This window comes from Macrobrachium nipponense, chromosome 43 (assembly GCF_015104395.2).
Source record: "Macrobrachium nipponense isolate FS-2020 chromosome 43, ASM1510439v2, whole genome shotgun sequence".
Lineage (NCBI taxonomy): Eukaryota > Metazoa > Arthropoda > Malacostraca > Decapoda > Palaemonidae > Macrobrachium > Macrobrachium nipponense.
In genome coordinates, this window is record NC_061104.1 from 5,071,997 (window position 1) to 5,089,572 (window position 17,576).

Here is a 17,576-nt window from a genome sequence, read left to right on the forward strand (position 1 = left end):
AGGTTCATTATTACAACTGGGTTCGGTCATTATACAACTGGGTCGGTCATTATACAACCGGATCAGTCAATTATTCAATGGGTCGGTCATTATTCAACTTGGTCGGGGCCGGTCTTAATAGGACCACTGGTCGTTCAAATTATACGGAACAGGATCGGAGTCAATTATTTCAACTGGGTCGGTCATTATACAACAGAATCAGTCATTATTCAACTGGGTCGGCCATTATACAACCTGATCAGTCATTAGGCAGCTCTCTCTCTCTCTCTCTCTCTCTCTCTCTCTCTCTCTCTCTCTCCAGAAGAAAATTTATTCTTGTCATTCATTTGAGGAAGAATGTCTGAGGACATATTAAATGAAAGGAATTAATGATTAAATCTGTAAGATAGATTCTCTCTCTCTCTCTCTCTCTCTCTCTCTCTCTCTCTCCCAGGTTTCCGATACCCGTCTCATGTTCTCGTCAGAATGAAACATTTTCTCTCTCTCTCTCTCTCTGGAACGTTACGCGAACTTATTAGCGTCGATGTCTCGTTGACAACGTGAAAGAGAACAAGAATGGGGAGGAGGAGGAGGAGGAGGAGGAGGAGTTGGTGGTGGGGAAGAAGAAAAGGAGGAAGAAGAAGAACAACAACGACAACAACAACAAGGAGAAGAATAAGAAGAAAAAGAAGTAGAAAAAGTCAGAAGAATCACAGGGAGGAGGAAGAGGAGGAGAAAAAGGAGAAGAAGAAGACGAACAACAACATCAACAACAACAAGGAGAAGAAGAAGAAAAAGAAGGCAAAAAAGAATCAGAAGAATTAGTAACAGAATCAGAAGAAGAAAAAAGTAGAAGAAGAAGAAAACGACAAAGAAGACAGAGAACGAGAATAAGTAGAAGAAGAAGAAGAAGTAGGAAATGATAGTCGAAGAGGAGCGCTCCTTGTGCTTTAAATAGCGACCTGACATTTGCTTGTTATGGGTGGAAGAGGGAGGCTATGAATAGTAGTAGTAGCAGTCAGCAGCCGCTGTTGCCGGAGACGGCTGGTGGTGGTCGGTCATTCAGTGACTTGGTTCTTCCTTTGATGGAGAGAACACGACCCCACTTTCTTTTTTTGAGTGTTTTTTCTCTTGTATTGATTTCGTGTTTTATTTTTAATATCCTTCGTCAAACTGATGCCGAAAGTAATTAGATGTAGATGGTATGGTTTGCATTTTTCTTGGTATATTTTATATATATATGTAATAATATATATAGATATAGTATATATATATATATATATATATATATATAAATATCTTATTTATTAATATGATACTATATATACATCTGTATGTATATATCTATATAAATATACATTTATATATTATTTATTAATATGTATATATATATACTAAAAATATTAATATATATATATATATATATATACATATATAGAAGATATTATATATATATATATATATATAATATATATTATTCTATATACTATATATTATAGATATTCATAGGACCTTCGTTATTTGACATAAAAAAGGCAGTGACTGCGCTGCTACTTTTTATTCGCATATGACAACCAAAAACCACGACCCATCAAAAATCCTAAATAGAAAGTGTAGTATGTCCATCAGCAGCCAACGGTTCGTGGAGAGAGAGAGAGAGAGAGAGAGAGAGAGAGAGATAGGCCAAAGCGATTCAAAGATTCAGAGACGCCACATCAAGATAGGGCTATGGATTCCAGGTTGTGGGGGCAGTTGGGGTTTGCGGGGAGGGGGTTGGGGGGGAAGAGGAAGATTCGGCATTTTCCAGAATAGGAGGCAAAATGGATAGTCGAAGGAGTAAACGACTGTTGAACTGGCAGACTGACTGGTAAAATGAGATAGGTTGAGTGGATAGAGAGGATGCCGGGAAACCAATATGAGTTACACACACGTACACACATATATACACATATAAATATACATATGTACATAATATGTATATATGTATATATATATGTATATATATATGTGTGTATATATATATGATGTATATATATATATATATATATACATAATATATAATATATATATATATATATATATATATGTATATATATATATATATATATATATATATATATATATCATATATATATATATATATATATACATACATACATATACATACACACATATATATATATATATATATATATATATATATATATATATATATATATATATAGAGAGAGAGAGAGAGGAGAGAGAGAGAGAGAGAGAGAGAGAGAGAGAGAGAGAGAGAGAGAGTTCACTATCGAGACATAAATTTAGCCATAAAAGTCTCCAAGTAAACTCACTTGTAATTAAAAATATATATAAAAAAATTGAAATTTCATTCTACAACGGAACTGTATACTAATCAGTGTAACAAGTTGATATTGAAAATATATCATGCCCTTTTATAAAAGAAATACTCTTATCACAAACGAACGTAGGCGACACAGAAATAAATATATTGTTGGTTAAAACCTATAGATATTTTGTGATGAAATACAGATTGTCTAAAGTGGTTTACATTAATCTTTAAATATCAATTAATATTAATTATGATTTAAATGGCCTTAATCCTGAAACTTATTTTCGTATCCATTTACGTAAATGTAGATCCGAGATATAATTCGTCAATGACACTAATTCGTGGGATTACATCTTTTTTCAATTATACAAAAACTCTCAGATTCCGAGTATGTGGATATAATCTTATTTCGAAATGATTTAGTTCTATATTTTTTTTTCACGTTTTAATGTGGCAAAATTGAGTACTATGCGCTGAGTGTAATTTTATGGGTTACTCGGGGAGTAAGCCTACAAACTATTTTGTTGTTGCTGTTGTTGTTGTTATTGTTGTTGCTGTTGTTGTTCTTGTTGTGGGGAGTGGGGTAGGAGAACCCTATGGCAAAACCTAAAAAGTTCAGAAAACGTCGTATCGCGTTGAGTTACAGATTCAAGAATTTTAGAATAGGATATTTGTAATTAATTTATTACACTAAAAATAAAAAATAAACCAATGTGCGTGTTAAACAGTACAGAAAAATAATTTCTATTTGACCGTAGATTTCAGTACGCGCCTCGAGTAAGCAGGAGGTCAGATCACGCCTTGTTTGTTCTCTACTGAAGGGAGGTTTTTATAGAAAAACTCGAAAATCTTGTGGTTTTTGTACCAAGATTATAACCACAAGTTATTCGTTTCCTCAAAGCAATCAATATCCTTGTAGTCGACAAGTCATCACCAGATTATAAACACGAGCTTATAAATGTGTCGACCACACACGTACACACATGCGCATGTACACACACATATACATGTACACTTATGAGCACATGTATCCACATGTACACAAATACACACTTGCACAAATACGCACATTAACGAAGTTGCTGCATGTACATGTACACATATTACCTCATAAACAAGTACGTACATTAACACACATACACACCTAAACACGTATACGTACACACATACACGCACACTTATAGACTCATGTATCCACATGTACACGTACACAAATACGCACATTAACACACTTGCATACATACACATACACATATACACGTGTGTACATACTATATCCACATATACACAAATACACACATTAACACTTGCACACATACAGACATGAACATGCATACATACACGCATGTACACACACGCATACACAAATGCACTACACACACACACACGGGGACGGTCGAGAGCACCACGTTCATCAGCACGACCAGCTGTTTATCAAAAGCGACGGATTAAGTAGCTGAAAGATAGATTACGGAATTAATTAAAGGAATTATGACAAAAGAGGGTGAAGGAGAGTAATCTGTCTAAGGGGACAGAATGACGGACGAGTCAGGGAGACAGAACGTGTATAGTAGTATTATATATATATATATATATGTATATATATATATTTTTTTCTTTTTTCTTCTTCTTTATTTTAATATATTTTTTATGGTCGGTTAGTTTGTTAATTACAAGAATTCCTTAACGGATTTTGCGTGTGGTTTCTCGCCAGAATTCGACCAGAGGTGAACCTCGTCCTTGGCAACATGTTGTTATTATTATTATTATTATTATTATTATTATTATTCAGAAGATAAAACATATTCATATAGAACAAGCCTACCACAGGGGCTATTGGCTTGAATTTCAAACTTCCAAAGGGTATGGTTCTTTATTATTATTATTATTATTATTATTATTATTATTATTATTATTATTATTATTATTTAGAATATAAACTCCTTATTCATATGGAATAATCCTACCACAGGCGCCATTGGGTTTAAATTCAAACTTCCAAAGAGTGTGGTTTTTTTAGATTATTATTATTATTATTATTATTATTATTATTATTATTATTATTATTATTATTATTATTATTATTATTATTATTATTATTATAGAGAAGATAAACTCCTTATTCATATAGATCAATCCTCCCACATGGGCCATTAACTTGAAATTCAGGCTCTCAAAAATATTATGGCAATCATTCGAAAGAAGTAACAGACGGTGATGGGAAAGACAGCTTTTTGGTGGGTTGAGGCGCGGATGGCAAGGGTTGCTTAGGCTTGGCGGAGGTTTGCTGTCACCGAACGCTCTTGATCCTTAAGGTTTTTCAAGTCTGAGAATCAGATTCTTAGCAAGTGATTCTATCTTTGTAGTTTGATAAGAAGAAATAAGTCAATCAGTGAATGAATTGATATGTACCACGTTCGATTCCTGGCCGAGGAAGAACTGATTTGTGCCTCTGTTGATTAGAGAAACGATTTATGTATCTGGTAGTTAGGTGGCTGTGGTTGGTTGCAGCCAAAGTTGTGTAAGGCTAGAAGGGTAGCAACTGCATCCCTAAACGTTAACATCCTCTGTAGTCGGCCATTTGAAGGAAAAATCAGATTGATTGAAATGCACAGAATATTTTAAAGGGTCTAGAAGAAAATCTTTATTGGTGTTGTATGAATTCGTCAAAGCGTCTTTCGGTACAAACAATCGTTTCCTGGCGAAACAGACGACTTCATTTGTCGCTGTACCAAAATATGTCTCTCAGACGTTTCTCTGCTTGGCATCAGTCGACGAGAGAGTTCTCCCTATATACCGCCAATCGAGTGGAATAATGCTCGCGGATTTATTTACCAACCAGGAGAGAGAGAGAGAGAGAGAGAGAGGAGAGAGAGAAGAGAGAGAGAGAGATAGAGAGAGAGGAGGAGAGGGGGGGAGGGAATGAGGTTTCTCGTATTGGATCATCTTTAAAAAAGCTTTATTTACCACACTGGAGAGAGAGAGAGAGAGAGAGAGAGAGAGAGAGAGAGAGATTTCTCATTGCTCACATTTGAAAGACATTTTTCACCGCCCTGTAGAGAGAGGAGAGAGAGAGAGGAGAGAGAGAGAGAGAGAGAGAGAGAGAGAGAGAGAGAGAGAGGTGTGTTTTCTCGTATTTGATCATCTTTAAAAAAACATTATTCACCACACTGGAGAGAGAAAGAAAGAGAGAGAGATTTCTTTTATTTGCTTATCCTTGAAAGGCATTTTTCACCACCCTGGAAGAGAGAGAGAGAGAGTTTTTCTTATATAATACTGAACAACATTTTTCACCACCCTGGAGAGATAGAGAGAGAGAGACAGACAGAGAAAACCTTCTTATTTGCAAATCTTTAAGCAACTTTCACGCCTCTCCCTTGCTTTCTAAAATTTGGAGAGAAACTTCTCTTACTTTCCCTCCTTGGAGCGAAATATTTTTTTTTTTTTTTTTTTTTTTTTTTTTTTAGAGGTAGGAAACTCCTCCCTTGTTTTTGTCTCCAGTCGTGAGGAAAACACCACTTTGCTTGATTTGTTTTGTGGTGACTTTTCCTCCTCACACAGAATGAGGTTTGTTTTTTTTGGGGGGAGGGGGGCCAAAGGGGGCTACGCGCCTTGATAAATGCATGTCCTTTTTTTTTTTTTTTTTTTTTTTTTTACAATATACTAAGTACTCTTCCACCGTTTCCATTTGTAAAAAAAAAAAAAACCAGCTTTTAACAAAGATTAAAAGGCTTGTTTGCTTCTTCAAGGTAAGCAGATTATAATCATTTCATCAAAAGTGAAGTGTTTTTTTTCCTGTGGGGAAAAAAATGCGCTGGCCTTTCGAAGTAAAGGAAATTAATCTTTGGAGTTTTTTTTTATTCCTATTTTTAGTTTTTTTCCTTGAAATATTTTGAAGAGGTATTTTTTTTTTATTTTATTTTTTTTTTATTTTTTGCTTTGAAATATTTTGAAAAAAGATTGCTGTTTTTTTTTGCTTTGAGATATTTTGATGAGAGATTGTTTTTTCTTTTTTCTTTTTTTTCTTTCAAATTTTTTGAAGATTGTTTTTTTTTAGTTCTTTGCTTTGAAATATTTTGAAGAAAGTTTGTTTTCTTTCTTTTTTAAGTTTTTTTGCTTTGAAATATTTTGAAGAAAGATTTTTTTCTTTATGAAAGTTTTTTTTTTCTGAAACAAGTTTTCACAATATTTCGAATATCTAAAACTAAGTTTTCCATAAATATGAAATGGGTTGAAATTTCCCCTAACCTAAAAAAAAGAGCTAGATTTATTCATTTCCAAAAATTGAATTTTCCTTAAAACAATATTCCTACTTCAGAGAAAATAATACCTTCCACTCTTTTTCTTTTTACTTTATTGTAACGCTGTTCTTAAGAAAGTAATTGCGGTTGGCGTTAGCTGAAAAAGTAAAGAACTGTAATTCCTAGCTTTTTCCTAAGTTGAGAATATGACGAGAATTCCAACTCTTAATATATACGAATATATTCGATGCCCTTAAAATATATGAGCATATTCTGTGCTCTAAGAAATACTATGGGGTTTTAATCCTCCATTCTGTGAAGATCTCCTTTTCCTCCTCGCCATATACCATATACTTTACAATTTTTTTTAGCTTTAAATACTCAGAATCACCTTTACGAGAAATGCTAAATAGACCAGCTTTTTCATTTTCCAGAGGGCAGTGCCAGATGTCATTGAAGTAATACTATAGTGCCTCGTCTCCAAAAGAATTAATGTTCATTTTTCAGTTGGGAGAAAAATAATCATATTCTCCTTTTAATGAGAGAAACTGCTTGTTAGAGACTGCTTGTCCTTTGTCATAAGGAAATTGCTTTCAGAAGTTTCATCAACGCTACATCTACTCCTTTTTTTTTTACCATGTCTTTTACAAATATCATAGGTCTTTTACACGGCTGGTTCATTTTCGTCTGATGATAAAATCATTTTAATTATATTTTTAGATTTCAAAATATATCGGATGATCATACTCCACTATAATGATTGGTTTTGTGTTTATAGCTCTCTCTCTCTCTCTCTCTCTCTCTCTCTCTCTCTCTCTCTCTCTCTCTCTCTCTCTCTCACTAATATTTATTGTTGTTCATGCTGATATATCGTATTTTTCATCAGCTTTATATCCCAGGAATTATAATACCCATTGTTCAAAAGCATAATTCCAGTCTCTCTCTCTCTCTCTCTCTCTCTCTCTCTCTCTCTCGTGTTACTGCAGCTCTGTCTGGTATATTATAATTTATACCATCTCGACAGCCCAGATATTATATCTCCCCTTGTTCAGCAGCTTATATCCTCTCTCTCTCTCTCTCTCTCTCTCTCTCTCTCTCTCTCTCTCTCTCTCTCTCTCTCTCTCTCTCTCTTCTTTAAATTATAGCTTTCTTTTTCACCAGAAATTTTGGAAGGAATAATTTAACATTACCTAAGAGATCCCGGCTGGTTAGGACACAGATAAAGAGCTTTACAAATTCCGACAAGACGGAAGATGAATGAGAGAGAGAGAGAGAGAGAGAGAGAGAGAGAGAGAGAGAGAGAGAGAGAGAGAGGGTATTTCAGTGGACAAGAGCAGATGACAATTTGGATTATAGTGTCCGAAATTAGTTATAAATACAAAGCCAGTCATTGTAATGGAGTAGGAACATACTATATATTTTGGGTTTTGAGAAAAAATTTTATTTTACCATTAGATGAAAATGAACCAACCGTGTAAGACATTCTATGATATTTGTAGAAAATATGGTCAAAAAGAGGGCGGGGCCTAGGGGTGGGGGGCGTGGCTCCCAATGCCCTAAAGGCCTCAATAGCTGTTGAGAAATAGGACCTGATTAGCCAAATCCGTAGAGCGTTCATTCATAAATCACTTACACAAGTTCATCCGTAGATGTCGTACGCTAGTTCATTCATAAAAAAAAATGTGTCGAAGTTATTGAAATTCAAGTGATAGTAGTTTTACTTTTATTGGAATTGCTAGCCCTCATATTATTGTAGGACGTAGACTAGAATAGAGCAATAATTTACTTTTCATAGGCAACAATTTCTTCTTGAGTGTTTTGAAGATAAGAAACCTTTCCATGAAATCAGGAACTTTTGGAAACATCTTGAATAATTTTGCTGGAAAAAACAAAAAAACTTAATCATTGTCGCTCACGAGAATATAAAAATTTGATCGAAATTAATAAATGAAGAAAAATGGAATGTATTATAATTGTCGAAATAGTTACACGCACACACACACACAGGCACACGCACACAAAACTCGGTTTCATAGGTAAACAGAAATCGTTTCTTTCCAGGAGAACAAACTCTCTTGAAAAAAAAACTTGAAGTCTAGCACTGAAAAGAAATTAGAAATAATTACAGAAGGAAAAGGAATTTATTTCAAGTATTGAAATATTTATATAAATATAAAACTTGGCTTAAAAGCTAAAAAAAAAAAAGCTAAATAATTTCGCAGGGAAAAAACTCTTTAAAATACCAACAGTTCTGGAAAACTGACGCAGAAAAAATTGCAGAAATAATTTCGATAAAAACCTATACAAAGAGACGTGAATTTCTTATAAACATGGAATACTTACACGTAAAAAAAACCTTGGCCTGAGAGTAAAAAAAGAAAAAAAAGAAAAGACAATTTCTTTGCAGGTGATGGATCTCTTTTCATTTCATTCTCCCGTTCAGTTTTATCGTGTCTTGAAAAAAGAAGAGGAAAAAAAAACTTACGTTGAAAGCCTAGAAGAGCGTGTCTGAAGAAATACAAGAGTGGGAATGTAGTGCAAGAAGGGGGGGGGGGGGGGGGGGGGGGTGGGGCGGGGGGGGGGTGGGGAGGGGGGGGGGGGTGGGGGGGTTGGGGATGAGGGATAGTAGTGGGAAGATTGTGGGAGGGGAAGGGAGGTCTATGATCGTAAGCCCAGGAAGTGAAAATGTAATATTATTCTGTTGGGTTGGGGGAAATTCACTCCGGAATAAGTAACATCTTGTGACAAGTGTAAAGGCCACTTTTTTTTTTTTTTTTTATCTTATTTTATCTTTTGTTGGATATTTTTGAAGGCTCTTGCTGCTTATGAAATTGTTATTATTATTATTATTATTATTATTATTATTATTTATTATTTGTTATTATTATTATTATTATTAATTAGATTTATCATTAAAACATTTAACTTTATATTATATTATTATCCAACATATGTATTTGTTATGTTACAACTGTCAGGTATAGTGAAAAATATAGTCGCCTCCACGTTGAGTTGTACAAACGTCCTATCTATATATATATATACATATATATATATATATATATATATATATATATATATATATATATATATTATATAGTATATATATATAGTATATATATATATGTATATATATATTACTAGATAAATATTGTATGTATATACATATTAAGTACACACACACACGCGCGCACACACACAGAGATAGAGAGAATGGTAAAAAAAAAGGAAGTTTCATTGACCATACACTTTGCGACGCCAAATTGCTGAAACAGATCCAAACAATCAATTGATTCATATCAATCATGATGCTATTATAACTTACACTTCTCAGTCAGCTGCCAAAACAGAGAGAGAGAGAGAGAGAGAGAGAGAGAGAGAGAGAGAGAGAGAGAGAGAGAGAGAGAGAGAGAGAGAAAAGCGACTTCAAAATTTATTTACACGTTTACACATTTACACCTCTATTCCTGGAATGGCACGGGACATTCCAGAATTCCGGCAGGAGGGCAAAAAAAATTCCCGAAATGTCATTAGAAATGTCGCGGAACTTAGAAAATAAATGAAACAAATGGGAGGCGCCCTAGAATTCGGCGACGCAAAATCTGCACTTAATGGAACAGCAGGAGTTGGGCCAAATTCCTTCCCCTGGTCCTGTAGGTGGGGGCGGGGGGGGGGGGGGGGGGGCCGGGAGGCGCTGGGGTAGTGCCGAAGTGCACTGTAGGCACTACTCGAGGTTCTATGCAGCGTCCCTTTCATCCCTTTACTGCACCTCCATTCATGGTCTCTCTTCCTGCTTACTTCCCTGAACCCTCTCCTAACAGTTGCTTCATAGAGAAATTGCAAAAAAACAAAAAACAAAAACAAAACACAAATGGGGGTTGGGAGGGTTCTCCTCCTGTGACACCTTTCAAACCTACCCACTCTCAAACTTCCTGTCGGCCCTGTATGACCTCGTGGGTCCCAGCGCTTGGCCTTTGGCCTAAATTGCATAGTCTGTCTGTCTAGAATCCTCTCAGATTTCGATAACTTCGGACTGACATTCATTCAAGAATTCTTTGAAAAGTTGGAACTTCAGAGATTGATGGGGGATGTTTTTTTTCGAGAGATAGAGGATTAAACAGTGTTTTTTTTTTAATCTTTTTTTTTTGGAATGCCAGTTGTTATGCCCAGTTACATTTAGGTAGACAGTGACCAGTCACTCATATCCCCGGCGAAACGAGAACGTGCGATATTGCAGGAATTCAACATTTGCAAAAACAACCGCTAAACGTTTCGAACGCTGCTCTATTCGATTGCAAAAATACGCCTTCCTGTTTTATTTTTATCAATATATAATTGTTCACATGGTGCATATATATATATATATATATATATATATATATATATATATATATATATATATATATATATATATATATATATATATATATATATATATATATATATATATATATATATATTTATATATATATATATATATATATATATATATATATATATATATATATATATATATATATATATATATATATATATACATAAGAGAAGAGAGAGAGAGAGAGAGAGAGAGAGAGAGAGAGAGGTTAGGTGCATACGTCCCAGCAAATTTATGGCTGCAAGAGAAATGAGAGACTATAAAATACAAAAAAAATAAAAAATAAAAAAAACTCCCACCTGACCCCACGGTCGAGAACAGAAATGCATATAAAGCATTCAAAAGTTCCGAGTTGGAAAGAGAGAGAGAGAGTAAAAAAAAAAAAATAATAAGCGTGAGGGAGTTGAGGGGATTCCCCTCCCACTGGGTATGGATGGATGGGGGTTGGAGGCTGGATTTGTGGGTGTGATGGGGGGGAGGGGGGGGGTTGTACGTATGGGCCAATTTCCCAAGAAACGCAATGAAAACTGTTAGGATTTTAAGAGGGTCGGATAAAAAAAAAAAAAGTCCGAAGCGTTCGGGAAACGAATGCATGGGGAAGGGTTGAAAGATAGAGATTGATGGGGATAATTCAGAGAGAGGGGGAATTGAAGGATTGAGGGGGTGGAGGGGGAGAGAGGGAAGAGGGGAAGGGGAAGGGGAAGAGGAGGAGGAGGAGGACTTCGCAGGGGGATGTTATTTACTAGAGGGAGAGATTGATGGGAACAGGGAGAGGGAGAAGGAAATATGTACTACTAATACTACCCCGTCGGAGGAGGACTCCCTTCGGAGGGCGAATGCAACTAACTCCTTCAAGTAGAAGGATGAGGTCCTTATTCTGGGGGAAGTCATGGAGGATATTCATTGTCCAGGGAAGCTTTTGGGGGGTGGGGTTGGGGGCGATGACTCCCTTATCTCAATATCAAATATTTAACTTATTTAACCTTGTAATGGTGTAAACAGTCTCTTCTACACTTTTCCTTTCCGTATTAAAATGTAATCTTGTTATTCCTTAAGATTCAACAATTTATTATTCGCGTTGTCTTACGTTTTTACGTACCGTAGATTGAAACATGATTTTGTTATTTAATATGATTCTAAAATTTATAATCAATGTTGACCTGTAATTAGTTTGGAAGTATCACAGATTGAATATATATTTATTTCTATCCTGTACACTTGCACGCACTTTTTTATCACCACTATTTTCCCCTTTTACAAAAATAACACCATTCCAATATTACTATTGAGAGATAAGTTTTGATTGACCTATTTTCAATATCAAATATTTGTTTTCGTTGCAAGATATACATTCACGTCTGCACAGTTTCCCCTTTATATAATAATATATCACGGATATTTAGTTAATATTCCTTCATTTAATGGAATATCAAGAATATTTCTTAGTTCTTTTTCTTTAGTAAAATATACATAATATTCGTTTCGAAAGGAGATAAGAACCTTCACTCAGTTTGACATTTTGGAAATTTATGCTGAAAATACGTAATTATATAATGATAATGATAAGAAAAATTTAATTTAAGAAGCACGTACTAAGTGTAAAACCAGTGAGCAGTCTCAAAAGGAATAATGCTTAGTTTCGTTAATGCTTCGAGGACGATTAAGATATTCGGAAGGATTTGGAGAGGGTCTTTGGAATATATATATATATATATATATATAGTATATATATATATATATATATATATAGATATATATATAGATTAATGTTTGTGTAAAACACACAGACACAGACACACACACACATATATATATATATATATATATATTAATGTGTGTGTATGTATACCTACATATATATATATATATATATATATATATATATATATCTATATTATATATATATATATATGCGTGTGTACAATACATACAAAAGCACAATCTTAATGAAAAATCATTATATATCCTGAATGATGAAAAAAAACTTTGCAATTTTATAAGCAAGGAATATATATTCCTCGTTATCTTAAAAAAAAAAACTTTATGAAACCTAATCTTACGGGAAATAAAACATAGGACCATTAAAAACATACCATAAAAAAAAAAAAAAACGCATGCAAATTTTAATACTTAAAAAAATAGTATTAAAATCCCCGAGCTGATATCACTGCACATGCGGGAGGGTGTTGGGGGGGGGGGGGGGGTGGGCGGGGGGGGGGAGGGGAAGGGGGAGGACGAGGCTAGAACATATTATCGAGAGAATAAGAAAACATTAATATTCATGGGAGCGAGAATCTCACGAGCTGAAATGTTTGCAGAAATATTTATTTATTTATCCATATATTTTTTATTTTTTATTTTTTTTTTAGAAATAGATGAAGGTGGAATATTGGTCAAGTATGAAGGTGCTTGAATTGTAACGCTGTTTTTACTTTAGTTTGTATACATGAAGTATAAGGGATCAATGATTTTAAATTATTTTTTTTCAAATTTATTTTGGTTTGGTGATGTTGGGTTAAATGATGGTTATTAATACGTTGATGTGTCGTAGTAATTGTGTGATATATATATATATATATATATAATATATATATATATATATATATATATATTAACTCCTCAAGACAATAATATTATTCTAAGTAACGTTTCGTAACTTTGTTCATTCCCATCATCAGGGTTGAGGATCCATCATATAACACACACACACACCACACACACACACACACACACACACACACACACACACACACACATATATATATATATATATATATATATATATATATATATATATATATATATATATAGTAATAATAATAATAATAAATGATCTTGAAGCTATTACATTCAGGTCATCTCTCTCTCTCTCTCATATAAATTTAATCTCGCAACTTTAATGCTTACTTCATATCACACGAACATTACAGAGCAGTTCAGACCGTGATATTTAAGCGCTTCTCCATCTGACACTTTCTGTGTCAAAAGAACTTTAATTCCCCCGTGTCATGACCTTTGAAAACGAAGGTGGAAAGCATAGGTCAACGGCGCTATGAAGGAAAGTCGAGACTCCTTTTATGAAGTCCTCGGAGGAACAGTAATTGAGGAAATATTTCCCTTTTTCTATTTATTTACAATTTCTCTTTTCTATTTATTTTTATCTAATTATTTTTTATTTCTTTACAAAGCATCTGTTCTGTGAAATGGTCCCTTTTCATTTATTTATTTTCAGTAATGTTTTGTGTGTGTAAAAAGCCTCTACTATATATACAAGCAATATGTTATTATTATTATTATTATTATTATTATTATTATTATTATTATTATTATTATTATTATTATTATTATTATTATGAAAGCTATTCATGTGGAACAAGCTCACCACTGGAGCCGCTGACTTGAAATTCAAACTTCCAGAGAATAATAAAATAATAATAATAATAATAATAAATAATAATAATAATAATAATAATAATAATAATAATAATTATTATTATTATTATTATTATTATTATTATTATTATTATTATTATTAGTATTAGTAGTAGTAGTAGTAGTAGTAGTAGTAGTAGTAGTAGTAGTAGTAGTAGTATCAACTGAGTCTGATTACTGATACAATGCCGTTCAGTTTAAACTGCTCTGGTGTTATGGAATGAAAGGTTATTATTATTATTATTATTATTATTATTATTATTATTATTATTATTATTATTAGTATTATTATTATTATTATTATTATTATTATTCCACAGTTTAAAAGGACACACAACGACGTAATCACTTACAAATTCAGAGGCGGGATCGCTTCACTTGTTGTCCCTATCCGTCCAGATGACTTCGTAACTGTTCAGGAATATTGCCTCTCTCCGATCTCAGTCGTTTAATTAATCTGTACATCGTACAATACGGCGATTCCTGCCGTCCTTTGTACGCCATTCCGCGTCCTTAGGCGATATGCTATTAGTGGGGCCTGTTAGGGCAGGGTGGGTCGTGGGGCAGGGGAAATTTGGATGTTTCGAGCTGGATTTGATAGTGTGGGTGAGGTCACTTTTTCAATATGTCTGGTTTTTGTTTTTGTTTTAGGTTTAAATAAAGAGGGGGGGGGGGATTAAGACGTGTGTGTATGTATGTTTAGGTATGTATGTATGAATATATGTATACATATTTTATGTATATCTATATATATATATTGTATAAATACATACGTACATACATACATATATATGATAAATAAATATAATTCCCGCATTCCCACATAGGAAGAATAACCCAACATTCATAATGCACATAGCTTTTTATCATCACAAAAAAAAGAAGAAGAAAAAAACTCATCTTCGAAACATCAGTCAAAAATAAAACTCCCATTTACGGAAGACAAACTCCCATCAAAATCTCCGCTTAATGATATGTTCAGAAGTGTCTAAAAAAAATGATAATAATAATAATAAAAAAAAAACGTTCCTAACGATCAAAAGCGAAATAGGAGTTGGGTTAGGCTTAGTAGGCCTAGATACTCGTCCCGGGGCAGATAACGCCAGAAAAAGAAAGGAGGTCTCCCTCTTGTAGTAGAATGGAGACGACTAAAGGTTGTTGTGGGCCGGAAATCGAGAAACAAAACGCTGGGCGTGAGAGCGCGCCATCTTTGAAGAAGGCAGGTTGAGTTGCGAGCGTTTTGTATGCGTGTGTGTGTGTGTGTGTGTATGTATGTTTAGGCAGACCCCCTCACGGTTCCGGGAAAAAAGATAACGCTCTACCACTTGCTTCTAAAAGAGTTTTTTTTTTTTTTTTTTTTTTTTTTTAGGTTTTTTGTTATCATGTTATCTCCTGTTCCTTCCTATAGAATTTTCCACCCTATTTATTTTTTCTTTATCTCTTTCAGGTTCCCATTTTTTGGGGGTGGGGGAAAGAAGGAGGAGGTTCTTTGTCACGGTACACCTTTGGTTGGGTTTCTTGTAGGTGTATTCGCGAGTGTATGTGTGTGGGGGTGTTGTTGAGACTAGTGGGAGTTCCATCTAGTTTATCTAATCGTCTTTCAAATTCTCTCTCGCGTTTTTCACTTCATTTTTACTTGGAAAAACACGGAATCTAAAGTAAACACTCTCTTATTATTATTATTATTATTATTATTATTGCTACGAAATTCACCATCTCGCGAAGCACAGTTGTGTAATTAAAATCCACAATTATATAGCAAATCTTTTTTATATAGTTTACTAAATAGTTTTGTGTTTTGATTATTATTATTATTATTATTATTATTATTATTATTATTCAGAAGATGTACCATTTTAACGTCCCATAGGGACCATTATTGCAAAGAGTATGGTTCATTATTATTATTATTATTATTATTATTATTATTATTATTATTATTATTATTATTATTATTATTATTAAACCCTATTCATATGGAACAACCTAACTACGGGGCCATTAATTTGAATATTATTATTATTATTATTATTATTATTTATTTATTTATTTATTTTTTTGCTCTATCACAGTCCTCCAATTCGACGGGTGGTATTATTATTATTATTATTATTATTATTATTATTATTATTATTATTATTATTATTATTATTATTATTATTATATTATTAAAGCTTAAAAAGAATATGATGTTCATTTGAAAGGAGTAACAGAGGGCAATGAGAAAGACACAAAGAAGATAATCACTTATTGAAAATAAGGAAGTTAAAATTAACAAACTGATAAATAAATCGAAAAACAATGTAAGAAAATGCTAAACTGATGCCTTTCTTATCATCCTAAACCTTAAATGCAAGAGACGAAACAAGCAAGCATTTGTTTTTTTTGTTTTGTTTGTATCCAACAGAGCTGAATGTCACGACGTCGAGAATGCATGCATACAAATACCTGCTTCTTCTTCTTCTTCTTCTTCTTCTTCTTCTTATTCTTCTTCTTATTCTCCCTCCACTTTAGAAATGCTGCCCTTTGTCTTATCTCCTTGACTTAAGGATCAATTTGCACGAAGCCTTCAAACATGCTCTGTGCTTTGCTTGTGTTTGTCTTTTCTCTCTCTTTTTATTTTATTTTTTGTCTTCCCGAGGACTAAATTCCCTACGAAGAGAGAGAGAGAGAGAGAGAGAGAGAGAGAGAGAGAGCATCTCTCAGTTTATGGCGGCGCGAATTGCTTCTTAGCACGGAAGTTCGACTTAGAGGGAAGTTAAGGTTAAACGAGTTTGAATTATGTATGGGAAAGGGTCTCCAGTTCAGATATATTTCATCGGATATCGATAGAGCAAGACATCAGACGCAGGCAACGGCGTAATATGTATATGGGAAGGAAGTTCACCTTATAGGGTGGGGGGGGGGGGGGGCGATAGTGCCGTCAGTGCACGTCACGCGGTGCACTGTAGGAGCTCTGCATCGACCCTTCGTCTTCATCTGCGACCTCTTTCATTCCTTTTACTGTACCTCCGTCCATATTCTCTTTCTTCGTTCTGACTGTCCACCCTCTCTAACAATGCTTTGAGGTTTTCCTCCCGTTACACCTGTCAAACCATCATACTGTCAATTTCCCTTTCAGGTATACCTAGTGATGGAACTTTTGGTAAACGAAGAGTTTGTAAAATTATCCTGAGAGAGAGAGAGAGAGAGAGAGAGAGAGAGAGAGAGAGAG

The 17,576-nt window shown here is 34.0% G+C and overlaps 1 pseudogene; it reads left to right on the top strand.

The window, feature by feature from the left end:
• Positions 1 to 17,576, top strand: part of LOC135214007 (irregular chiasm C-roughest protein-like) — a 270,534-nt pseudogene that overhangs the window by 43,907 nt on the left and 209,051 nt on the right.